The sequence below is a fragment of the Stomoxys calcitrans genome, chromosome 3 (genome assembly GCF_963082655.1).
Source record: "Stomoxys calcitrans chromosome 3, idStoCalc2.1, whole genome shotgun sequence".
Lineage (NCBI taxonomy): Eukaryota > Metazoa > Arthropoda > Insecta > Diptera > Muscidae > Stomoxys > Stomoxys calcitrans.
This window is the reverse complement of record NC_081554.1, coordinates 108,501,101-108,514,204: the sequence shown is the minus strand read 5'-3', so window position 1 is coordinate 108,514,204 and position 13,104 is coordinate 108,501,101. Positions and strand designations below refer to the sequence as shown.

Here is a 13,104-nt window from a genome sequence, read left to right as displayed (position 1 = left end):
ATTTCTAATGGATATATATTTATTATTTTTTATTTCACTTTACACTCAAAAGCAAAAAACGATTCTAGTTCTGCTATTTAGAAATACACGATTTATTCGATTTCAAAGTTAGTAGTCTAACTTGAGACAGCAGATTCTCACTGTGTTCCTGTTTCTTCTGATAAATTGTTCTCCATTTCAAGAAATTATTTCAAACATCTAATATTACAATATGATAGGAAAAAATCTCAGCCGACTTCATAAGTTTTGAATATTGCTCGATTGACCTAAATGGCAGATTGTGTAAGCCCCAACGATAAACATAACATTTACAATTATAACTTTTATTGTTAAGTCTGTCGCATATTATTAAATAAAGTTACCGCAAGTTATGATTTGTCGTTTTATTAAATACAATCTACAATCGCCGATAACAAGAACGCTATCAATCAACATAATTGCGGTAACTTTTAGGAAAACATATTTAAATGATGAAACATTTGTTTACTTTTAAGCGATTTAATGGGTTTTAACAGCGTAAACAGTGTTAAATTTCTTTATTCAGAACTTGTCCTATTCTTTTTTCTAAAGTACAATATCAATTTAAAAGACCCCATGACTTAGTTAAAGTCCCCTCAATTATTTGAAATGTATTTCATTCGCACTTCCAAAAAGACAAGACTTATCATTCCGTTTAAAGCAATCACACAGTCAATCAAACAAGTTTACGTACACATGTGTCTGGCAAATACAATGGCTATATTCTCACCATGCATATAGAGATATTCAATTTTGTTTTTGGCACTAAACTTCAATGGAATATAGATCGTTACATATATAAGCGGATTCCAAGACGTGAAATTCATGAGAAGGTGTAAACATGGAGAAAAACCTAAAAATTGCCGCATTTGCTCTCAATTCTATTCTATTCGCAGATAGCAGTCAGGGTCGGTACTGCCGAGATAGAGCTATACTATGTCCCCACTAGGATTACGAGGAGCTGTAGCCGCTCGCCAAACATTTCCATTGCATCCCCTGATCTCCTGAGTGACGTTGCCAAAGAAATGGCAACTCGCCAGGATACGAGGCTCTCACCATAACCTCTGAGCGCCGGACTTTTATCAATCAGAAGAAGGCCGGTTGGGCTGGCCTCAGAGAGTACACCTATCGTCGTTTCAGTGAACCAACACCTCACTCGGATGGGCTAGTTGCCGAAAGAAAATTCCGAGACAACATAAGCCGCTCACTCGCCAGCCGGTCGAATACCCCAAGTGCGGCCCAATTTCCCGGCGCAGGCAGTGGTATTTGCAGACGAGCGTGATGGGATTCGTTGTAAGGACCCCACTAACCCTAGAATCAGCGAGCTGAATCTGGAAATAAACAGGGTAGTCAACGAACATATGTGGAATTTGTGGAACACTTGGAGCAATGTAACTTAGGCACCGGTGTAGGCAGAGTGATCCCATTACTCCTCCCGAGCCTCGCAGGAGAATTTCCATTCGCCGAGCATCAGCATGGATTTCGAAGACTGCATAGCTCAACAACTGCTTTCCATGCCATCACCGCACACATTTTTCATGGCTTCAATCAGCCCAAGCCATGTGATAGGACGGTCCTCGTGGCACTGGACCTATCGAAGGCATTCGACACGGTCAGCCATGCCAAACTATTTGAGGACATTGCCAACAAGTACCTCCAGTCAGGACTGAAACGCTGGGTCGCGATTTATCTGTGTGGTCGCCAGTCATTTGTGAAATGTAGGGATAGAAAGTCGAAGCACCCTAGAGTAAAATAGGAGTTCACAAAGGCGGGGTGATATTTCCGGCACTGTTAAACCTCCATTCCACTCCCTCCAGATGGCATATAGTTCGTTTCATATTCGGACGATTGTACGATCAAGGCATCAGGCTCCCTCCCATTGTTGAGATCTGCTATAGGTTGAACGTCTTTCTCAACGAACTTGCCTCATATTTTGCTGCAAGAAATCTGAAGATATCAGTCACATTTTCACTACAAATACGTGTGAGGTGAATACCGAGCTGACGGTGGTGGTCGACGGAGTGACAATTTCAACCAACCAAAATACTTTGCGTCACATTTGACAGCTCTTACAAATTCTTCTCACATGCCACAACAATTTGCGATAAAGTCAAACTATTAGAAACAAATTCTTCAAGTCACTTGCCGGCAGCACTTGGGGTGCTGACTAAGAAACCTTGTTGACAACGTACAAAGCAATTGGCCGGTATGTGGTAATTAATGCAGCGCCAGTGTTGTCCTGTCAGCTTTGTGACACTCAGTGGAATAATATACAGATCTGTCAGAATGCTGCACTTCGAACTGCGACGGGCTGTCTCCTCAGTTTTCATGTGGACCATCTCCATCAGGAGACAAATATCCTACCCGTGAGAAGACACAACTACATGCTGTCTAAGCAATACCTTCTGGGCTGTTATCGCAGAGACCATCCAAATAATCATTGTGTGGATAGGGGTTCATCGCTCAGAAGCCTTAAGGTAGATCTACATGATCTAGAGCGTGAGGTTCAGCGCTACAAGGAGAACCTCTAGATCAAGCAGCAGGTCTAGACAACATTCACGGTGGCAGATGCGGTAAATAAATGAATGTAGACCTTGGAGAACGACCGCCTCCCATTGCACCTGAAGAAACTGACCTCCCCCGGCAAACCAGAGTAGTTCTGGCTCAATTACGTTCCGGCGGATGCCGATGCAGTGTAAGACGTATGTCTCGATTGTAACCAGGGACCGCACGATATACGTTTCCTGTTTAACTGCCCAGCTAGACCCACTCGACTCAGACCCAGATCCCTGTGGGCGCACCCCATCTTAGTCGCAGAGATCGTGGATCTAGACACTTAATAGGATCTAGCAGACGAAAGATGGAAAAAACAAACTGCTTCATTTTCATTCTCGAACGAACGAATGGTTAGTTGAACTAGATTTGGATTTGCCGAACTATGCCACGTTGTTTCCAAATTACTACTAAATAAGTCATATTAGGTTTAGGTAAGTATGTTTATCTATTTTTTCAACAATAAAAACTAGTTTACTAAAGTTATATGGAGATAATGGCATGGTTTAACTGTGAAATAATATTTATATTTTTCAATGCCTCACTACTTTTCTCACATTTTATTGGATACAAAACGGTTGATCCTAAGACTCTGCCTAAAAGAACTAGGGCGAACTACAGTAAGAACCTTTGCTAATATCGCTAGGGACAGTTTGGTGATGACAGTTGTCGACAAGGAGAAGAACAGGGCTGCATACCTAGGATTCCCTCACATCCTGACTCGATACTCTGAAGACTAAGGGAAAGTAATCCCAATCTTTCAACCACCGACTGGGAGATTGGTAGATTGGGTGAGGCTGATAGTAAACGAAGACATGCAGTATTCGTACTAAACTCCGGCTGTCTCGCAGACCTCAACAAGTCTGAAGGAGTTGTATCCTACGGATTCAACAAGTTCGAACTGAAGGCCTGTAAAAGCGTTGGGGTTGGGGAATCAGGAGACGACTCAGTAGTTGTTGATGAACACTTGCCGGATTGCAGGAGACTAAGAATACCCCTGCCACAATTGAGACAGGAGGGGTTGGCATCGAAACGGGACCCGACAAGTCATCCAGTTGGACTGGGCTCACGGTGTGCGCCAGTGGGGAAGCACTGAACTCTGAATGTACTTCGACAGCAGCAGTTAGTGAAATATCCAAGGAGAAATCTTCCACACCGCAAGTGTCCAGTGTCCTGAGGAAGAATCGTTCCACAGCTTTCTTACCTGCCCCTGGATGCGCACAAAAGCTCATCATGACAAGATCTAACGAATATTGTGAGGATGAATTCCTGGTGGAATCAGAAGACGAGGCTAACACAACAGTGGTGGAAGTTCTGAATCCTGATTATGGTCTGGTTTCTACAGATAAATCTTCACCGTAGTAAGGCCGCTTCGGCGGCACTTCAGTGTTTCTTCCGTCGCTAACCTACTGATGGTAGGAGGATTTGACGTGGTTCTTATGCAGGAACCATGGGTGAGTGGAGGAATGGTACGTGGACTAAGAATTCCGAGATTTAAACTTCTCAAGGGCATGGTGAATGGGAGACAAAGAGCCTGTATTCTTGCAAAGAGTAGTAGTAATTTTATTCTTCCGTCGCTAAGCACTGAAGATTTAGTAGTTGCCAGCCTTGAAATAAACAAGTCTCATTATTGACTGCCTTCCCTATATATGGCACAGACCTTTAGTCGCTGGTTGAAGCCGCTTCTGTAGGGAAGAAAAGCCTCCTTATTGGAAGTGATGCTAATGCACATCACCAGATTTGTGGAAGTTCGGATATTAACGAAAGGGTTGAGCTGTTTATTGAATATATTATAAGTTGCATTCCGGCGATTTGTAATAAAGGGGATAAACCGACCTTTATTACCAGGAACAGACAGGAAGCACTAGATATATCTGGGAAGTTTTGGATGACCGCAGCTTCTCTGATCATCGTTATATTAGTTTCATCCTTGGGGAAAATACTGCAGTAGTGGTCCCTCGGCTAAACAGAAAAAAGGCGGATTGGGATAAATTTCGGCACAAATTCTGCACCACTATCCCTTCTAGACTAGAAAAGGAAGTGGAGGATACAGACATAGTGGTCAAGCGGATCACGAATGCCCTAAACGACTCGCTTGTGTCAACATGCCCTAGTGCTAAGCCAAGGGGCAAACAGCCACCGCCATGGTGGACCCCAAAGCTGGTTGGTCTAAGGAAGGACTGCAGAAAACTCTTCAACAGAGCAAAAGCCTCAAGAGCACCACACAGTTGGGACATCTATAAGGCTGAGCTAAGAAAATATAAGGATGAGGTGAGAAAAGCTCAGAACAAATCCTGGGTAGAATTCTGCAGCTCCGTATTGAATACATTTGAGGCCTCTAGGCTAAGGAAGATTCTGTCCTCGAGACCTTTTATGGTAGGGTATATTCAGAAGTCAGAGAATGTATGGACACTGTCTAGGCAGAAAATATTAGAACTACTTGTTGATACACATTTCCCGGGAATTTCTCCAGCGGACAACGTGGCGACAGAAGATGTTGTCACTGGTATGCATTCGTCGGAGGCTATTTGGGAAATTGTGTCTGAGCCGAAAATTCTTTGGGCTATAAGAAGTTTTGACTCCTTTAAGTCGCCAGGCCCTGATGAAATATCTCCGACTGAATTACAAGCTGAGTCTGATAGACTGGTTCCCTGACTTAGGGAGATATACTCTGCTTGTATCAGAATGTCATATATACCTATGGGATGGAAGGAGGTCATTTTTATTCCGAGAGCTGGAAACCTTCAAATCCAACATTTTGGAAAGGGCAAGAAAGGCCACTCTTTCCCTATACAACTGCAAGAGAGCCATTGGGAAAAGTTGGGGGTTTAGAGTGTTGTGGTCTGGTGTACGGCGCTTCAAAAGTCAACCTAATGCTCAATACTTAACCGGATCCAAAGGATGGCTTGCTTGTGCATGACAGCCGCACTGAGGACGACACCACCCGATGCACTTAATTTAATGCTACATCTTATGCCTCTGGACATTGTGGCTACCCAAATAAGACATTGTGGCTACCCAAACCAAACTGACGTGACGTAAAGGGAGCTTTCTCATTGGTCATGTGGCGGCTACGGACACTGTGTTATCTTTGATACAATATCCGATGTTCCATGCGGTGTGGGTTTCACCCTATCTGAGCCGCTTTTTGATCAAAAAGTACTGTACCGCTATTCCTGATAGAACCGATTGGAACAATGATATCCCTGGTAACGACTTCTATACGGATGGTTCCAAACTAAATGACCAGGTGGGTGTACTCTAAAGATTTAGAGCTGGTCATATCGACCACAACAGTGTGTATCAAGCGGAGATCCTTGCAGTTACGGAAGTGGTGGAATGGCTAGGATATAATGCCATTACAACAATTGGTATAAATATCTTCTCAGACAATCAGGCAGCCATTAAATTCATTGAGAACGTACTTCTGAACACAAAAACCACCCTCGACTGTCGCAGATCTCTCAGCGAGATGGCTGAACAGTTCAAAATTCACCTGTTCTGGGTGCCGGGCCACAGAGATATACAAGGGAATTGTAAAGCGGACGAGCTTGCGAGACTAGGCACAACCCAACACATTCCAGGGATACTGGAATCTGTGGGTATGCCTCTAACGACATGTAAGCAAAATTTTCAGGACCTGGACCGAAGGGCAACGAATGATTGACGGTCACAAAGAGGAGGCTGTGAGCATTCCAAAACTATGTGGCCTAATCTAGACTTCAAGAGGTCTACTGCTTTGCTATCACTGGCTAGAACAGATGTCTCAGTTATTGTGTCCTTCTTGACAGATTACTGTCTAATCGGAAAACATGCTGACGGACTAAAGGTTGCCAGCAACGAATTTTGCAAAAGCTGTGAGGACATCGAAGAAAAAGATTCCTTCTGACTGCTAGTGCGGGACACACACACAGCGTGAATTCCACTTGTTTGATTTAGCAGATGTGAACATTCGCAAGTTATTGCGTCTTTTAAAGCGATGTGGATGGTTCAACGGTAGGAACTAGAAGGCATCTTCCTTCTTCTGTTCCTGTGGTATCACAATGGACGAAAACGTCTAAGTGAGTCTGATGATAAACTGTCACATAAATTTCACTTGAGGATATATTATTTTATACATTTATTATACCAATTAATTTTCAATTTTACAAATAAGTTAACTATAGATTGAGTTTGGGAAGAAACCGTTTGGAGTGGTCTTATAATCTACTATTGCATGATTAATATGAAGTACCAAATAATCCCTCTGAGGTCCTGCAAAATAGCGAAACGTACAGAAATGTGGTAGTGTACGTAAACTTTTTATTTTTCTGCAAAAGATTTCATAGATATTAGGGCGCAAATAATTATACGTATTGACTCGATGAATATGTGATTCGGGAATAAAGGAAGAGTTATATAAATATATTTTACATCATGAACATTTTCAGCGGTATTTTTTGTTTTTGGCTAAACGAAGTGTACGTAAATTTATTTGATTGACTATATATGTATGTTTTTTCTTGCGTAAACATTAATTAATTAACGTTATTAAAATATAAACTTTTTGTGTAAGAATGTAATGCCAAATAATTGTGAGTAGCTTGATAATGCGGTACTTTGTTTAGTCAAACTTTAAATGTATAAACGACAAAAAACTCGGCGGACTTAATGCAACGTACTCAAATACTACTATTGATACTTAACTGGAATATAATACGAAAGAATTGGGAGGCTCAATTAAACGTAAATATTGCAGAAAGTGAGTCTCACTTACTGGATGAAATAATGGTAAGGATTCGTTTCTGGTCAATGACATTAGGACAATTGGAGAATATTAAATATATGGCAACAAAAAATATGATCATTAGTAGACTGTTCAGTGTGAACATAGGGCATCAACTCTCTGTCTCTATCGGTGCCTGGTTCCAACTCTCTTTTCGTGCAGCGGATCCATTGGGTTTTCGGACGTCCCCTTGTTCGCTGTCTTTGCGGGTTCCAGTCTAGGACATTTCTCGTTATATCATCGCGCGGTCGGCGTAGGATATGACCCAACCAAGTCCATTTTATCTTTCGGATTTGAACATCGGCAGGGGATTTGTTTGTTTTTATTTGCAATTCCTCATTTGAAATGTGCTTTGGCCAGAAAATTCGAAGTATTTGTCGCAGGCAGGACTAGGATGAGCAATAAAATGATTTTTCGACAATTTGTTTACTGAAAAATTAGTTTTTATTTTCTGACTATGGCAACAAGGGGCTCAAATGGAAGGTATTTGAGAGTAGAAAACGGATTTGATATTAAATTTTGAGGCCAAGTTTTTGACCTCTAAATTCCCCCTAAACTAATGACAATATGGGGCTATGCGTTTTTATTTACCAATTTGGCGGGTTCGCTAGCTTATGGACAAATTAAAAGGGAATGAATATCACAAGAAATTAAGGATTTTCATTGATTACTGAAAAGATGGGATTTGATCACATGCACGCCAATTGTAAACGTTTCTTAGGTGGCTACTTTACAATTGGCGTGCAAGTGATCAAATCCCATCTGTTGTGTGGCAATTTCTTTTCAGTAATCAACAAGTAAGAGCGTGCTAAGTTCGGCCGGGCCGAATCTTATGTACCCTCCACGATGGATCGCACTTGTCGAGATATTTGCGCGCTATCTCTTTTTAGGCAAACAATGAGTAATGAATAGGAACTGTTATGCTATTGGAGCAATATCGAGTTATAGTCCGATTCGGACCATAAATTAATTGAATGCTGAACATTGTAGAAGTCGTTGTGTAATATGTCAGTCTATTCGGATAAGAATTGCTCCTTATAGTCTCAAGAAGAGATCGGTTTATATGGGAGCTGTATCAAGCTATAGATCGATTCCGACCATATTGCACATGTATGTTGAGGGCCATGGGAGAAGCCATTGTACAAAATATGTGCTAAATCGGATGAGAATTGCTCTCTCTAGAGGCTCAAGAGTCAAGGACCACGATCAGTTTATATGGCAGCTATTGTATATCAGGTTATGTACTGATTTGCGCCAAACTCATCAGAGTTTTTGGAAGTCATATCAAAACACCTCATACAACATTTTAGCAAAATCGGATGAGAATTGTCCTCTTTAGCGGCTCAAGAAGTCAATATCCGAGATCGGTTTATATGGCACCTATACCAGGTTATAGACCGATATGGACCATACTTCGCACAGACGTTGGAAGTGAAACGAAAACCCCACGTGCAAATTTACAGCCAGATCGGATGAGAATTGCGCCTTCTAAAAGCTCAGGAAGTCAAAACCAATATCGGTTTGTATGGCAGCTATATCAAGTTATGAACTGGTTTGAACCATGCTTATCACAGTTATTGGAAGTGATATCAAAACACTACGTGTAAAATTTCAGTCAAATCGGACGAAAATTGCGCCCAATAGAAGCTCAAGAAGTCAAGACCCAAGAACGGTTTATAACAAAACATGGACGGATTTAGCCCATTTCCAATCCCAACCGACCTACACTAATAAGAAGTATTTGTGCAAAATTTCAAGCGGCTAGCTTTACTCCCTCAAAACAGACGGACGGACATGGCTATTTCAACTTAAAATGTCACGACGATCAAGAATATATATACTTTATGGGCTCTTAGACGCATATTTCGAGGTGTTACAAACAGAATGATGAAATTAGTACACCCCCATCCTATAGTGGAGGGTACAATAAAAATCCTTTATTTCTTGTGATATCCATTCCCTTGGTCAAATTAGCTCGACTCTTTCCCTCTTTGGGAAAAAGGGAAACAACGCACAGTTGATTGATTTCGTAGTAGAAAGGAGATAATTTTGTTGATCTGGTCACAACATCGTGGGTGGAGGGAGATTTCTTATTCGACACATTCTACTATACTTCCGTAAAAATGTGTGAGTGAGATCCAAATCTAATCACATGGTAGTGCGTGACCGTGATTGAATTAAAATTCTTCATGCGTAAGTGAAATCACTGCCCATTGAATACAATAAGATTACCAGAGTGGTAAAAGTGCCTCCTGGAAGCTTTTCTGCTAACAGGTCGATAGCGTTAATGACGCCGTCATGATGAGAAAGTTTCTCTCAAAAACCCATGCCCAAACTGATACCTTAGTAGACGACTTGGGAGTGAGAGCAGAGACAATGGATGACATGTTGATGCTTTCAATAAAGGCGCATTTTCCACATGAAACGACAAGACACATGGGGAACCATAATCTTGAAATAATGAGATTGATCGAAAGCTTATGTATTTATGATTAAGGAAGCCTTGAGAAGCTTCACACCAATTAAGTCACCCGGATCTGATGGAATATTCCCTGTGTTATTACAGAAGGAGGCAGACTATCTATCTAGGACTACCCATGCCCGGTGTCAATTTAAGAAGGGATAGTGGTTATTAGTTTAAACTATGCGTCAAAACTATCACTATTTCCTTTCTCCTAGCACTTGTAACTAGTAGAAAAATGGGCAAGCAATAATAAAGTTGCCCATGACTTGGTTGCGCTCTTGTGCATCGGACGCATTTTTGCACAACTTATCGTGCTGTTATCTTTCCCCTGACTGGCCAAAATCGTTACCTAATTGCATTCAGCAACGCTTGAGGTCCACAGTGCTTGTTCTCTTCATGAATTTTAATAAAAAGTAATTTGACAATTGGGTCATTATAAGGCAGTATCATTGGATGCTTGGCATCTGTCTATAAATATGAGTTTTCCCAGCGACCTCCAACTCGCATGATTTCATTATTTTCCAAATATGGCGTGAGCCCGATCATTGTGCTGCTCTTATCGACTTCACCATTTTCTTGAAGTTGTTTGACATCGGTGGGGAAGTCTGATCCTTGTAATTTGCGAACTATAATAGTCAAGGCATCATCATTCTTTGTTAGGTCATGAATGACTCTTTATGCGGAATTCTGTAAATCAGGTTATCATCTTCAACTACAGCTGCCGTAACTGTCGGCACCTTCTTCCCCTCAATGTCACTTGTAATGGCCAACCTTGAGACAACCTCCTGTGGCCATAGTGATGCATCCCCATGAAGAAAGAGTGGGCCATGGAACCAGATGTGACATTTCGGCAAGTTGCCAACATTTAGCCCACGAGATAGTACATCAGCTGGATTGTCTTTCGACCTTATATGGCGCCATTGTTCAGGTATGCTTAGCGAGTGAATAGGATATTTTGTTGGCCACGAAAATCTTGTAGGGCGAAGGCTGTGCATTGATCCAGTGTAAGACATTCTCGGAGTCGGTCCGAATGTATATTGGGTTCTTTAGCATATTGAGCTCCCCCTTTATCTTGTTTGCATGTTGAGCTGCTTTCAAAGCGGCACATAGCTTAAGTCGAGGTAGTGTTTGTGGCTTTAAAGGAGCCACCCTTAATTTTGCACACAGCAATCGTACAATGACTCGTCCATCCCTCAGAACGGCACGAATATATGCAGCTGCACCGTAGGCCTTTTCAGATGCGTCAGCAAATACGTGCAGCTGGGATTTTGTTGGGATATCGCCTTGAAAGATGTGTTGCGGTACCTTGAACTCGTTTAAGCTCTCAAAATCTTGTCTGAAAGTTAGCCAGGCAGCATGAAGATTTGCAGGTAGTGGCTCACCCCAAGATAGTTCATGCATCCATAATTCCTGAATAAATATCTTTGCCTTAACAATGACAGGAGGGATGAGTCCAAGTTGATCAAATAGTTTTGCCAACTCGGATGTAACTGTTCGTTTTGAGACTGTCCGAGCTTCGTTCAGTTTCACCTTGATGCAGAAGATGTCGGAGTTATTCAAATCATCTACATTAAGGCTCATTTGTTGATCAGCCTTTTCTGAGTCTAATGGCGGTGTTCATGTTGTCTGATCCGCCGAGACCATCATCAACATATAAATTATCCTTTAGCATCGTTGAACCAAGCGGATAATTTATGATATTGTTATCTGCAATTTTCTGCAAATATTTGGTAGCGAGGTATGGAGCTGCCCTTGTGCCATATATCACTGTATTGAACACATAGTATCGGCATGGCTGGATCTTCCCTCCTAATTATCAGATGATATTGGTGATTGGTGGAATCTAGTAGTATCTGCCTATACATTTTTCGATGTCAGTCGTACGACGACGAATCTCGACAATCGGAACCTGATTAAGATTGAGAATAGATCGTTTTGCACGACTCGCCCAGTGTACATGATGTCGTTCAAGGATAATCCAGTTGATGTCTAGTTTTGTCTAAGTTTTGTTGTAGTTGAGTCGGGTTTCAGCACGCAATGATGTGGATTGAAATACTTCGAGTCCATCACGTTGTCTAATTCGACTTTTCGCATATGGCTCAATTCGCGCATAAAACGTACATATTGTGTACGTATCCCCGGGTTCTTTTGCAATCCTCTCTCAAGGCTGATGAATCGATTGTAGGCTAAATTTTGCGACTGACCCAATGCCTGAGGGTTTTCGCGAAATGGAAGGCTGACGATGAATCGGTTGTCTACGCTAGTCTGCACATGATGCACGAAATGAGATTCACATTGATCTTCTGCTGGAGATAATACCTTTACGTTGGATCCGACCTCACCCATTTTCCAAAGTTGTTAAATCGCAGTTTCTAGTGATGTTTCACTTTAAAATATTGCACACGTTGGTGCTGTTGACTGACTGGCAGTGCCGTGTTGTCGGATTTGTCCACCGACGATCCAGCCAAGTGAAGTAAATATTTTGAAGAGTTGGAAGATCATCAGCAAGTCTTATAGTTCCAGGTTGCGTGAGACTAAAGTAAAATTCAGCACCAAGTCTGCTAGATGAATGTTCCTTAGAATGTTTCATGTGGAAGCGTCAACGTTCTGGTTCGGTTGTGGTGGAATGATATTTGGTAAGACGAAGGCTTCCAAGTTTGCAGAGAAACAATGATCTCTTGATGTCATTTCAACATTTATGCGAAGATTTGCTCTTTGCTGGACCTTTCCAACCCCATCAATGCATAACGATGCTTCCGCTGGTGAGAAATAACTTTCGAATGAGCCTTTCCATTACAATATTCACTTGAGAACCTGAGTCCAGTATTGCCCGGAATTCATATGAGGCACCATGTGGAGATTTGATGACAACCTTTGCTGTGGCTAATATTACATAATTATTGTAACCGACTAAAGATGAAGCGGATGCAGATGAGACTGCCACTGCGTTGTTTGGGGCTGCGCTGTTTTGTGTGTTTGAATGTTTTTGTTTTTGAGTTGAGTTTTGATTTTTAGGTGAATTTTGGTTTCCCTTTTGCAGATGCAGCAACGTATTGTGTTTGTTGCTGCACTTTCTACATCTGCTCGCAGAGCAGGCCTTTGCTGATGGTCAATCTTGAAGCAATTGACGAAAGTTTGTGTTGTTGTACCCACTTGAGTCTTTCAGGTTCTGCCATGTTCAAAAATGGTTTGCAGTGATAGAGCGGATGGGGTCCATTACTGCATAATTTGCAAATTTTGTTTCCAGACGCTGTCACAGAAGAGATTGCCCGTGACTGTCTATATGTAACTGGTTCTTTATATT

The 13,104-nt window shown here is 41.8% G+C and overlaps 1 protein-coding gene across 1 annotated transcript in view; it reads left to right on the top strand.

Annotated features, from left to right (window-relative positions):
• LOC106087128 (uncharacterized) overlaps positions 1–13,104 on the top strand; it is a 632,434-nt gene that overhangs the window by 118,859 nt on the left and 500,471 nt on the right. The gene's annotated exons all lie outside the window — the stretch shown is intronic.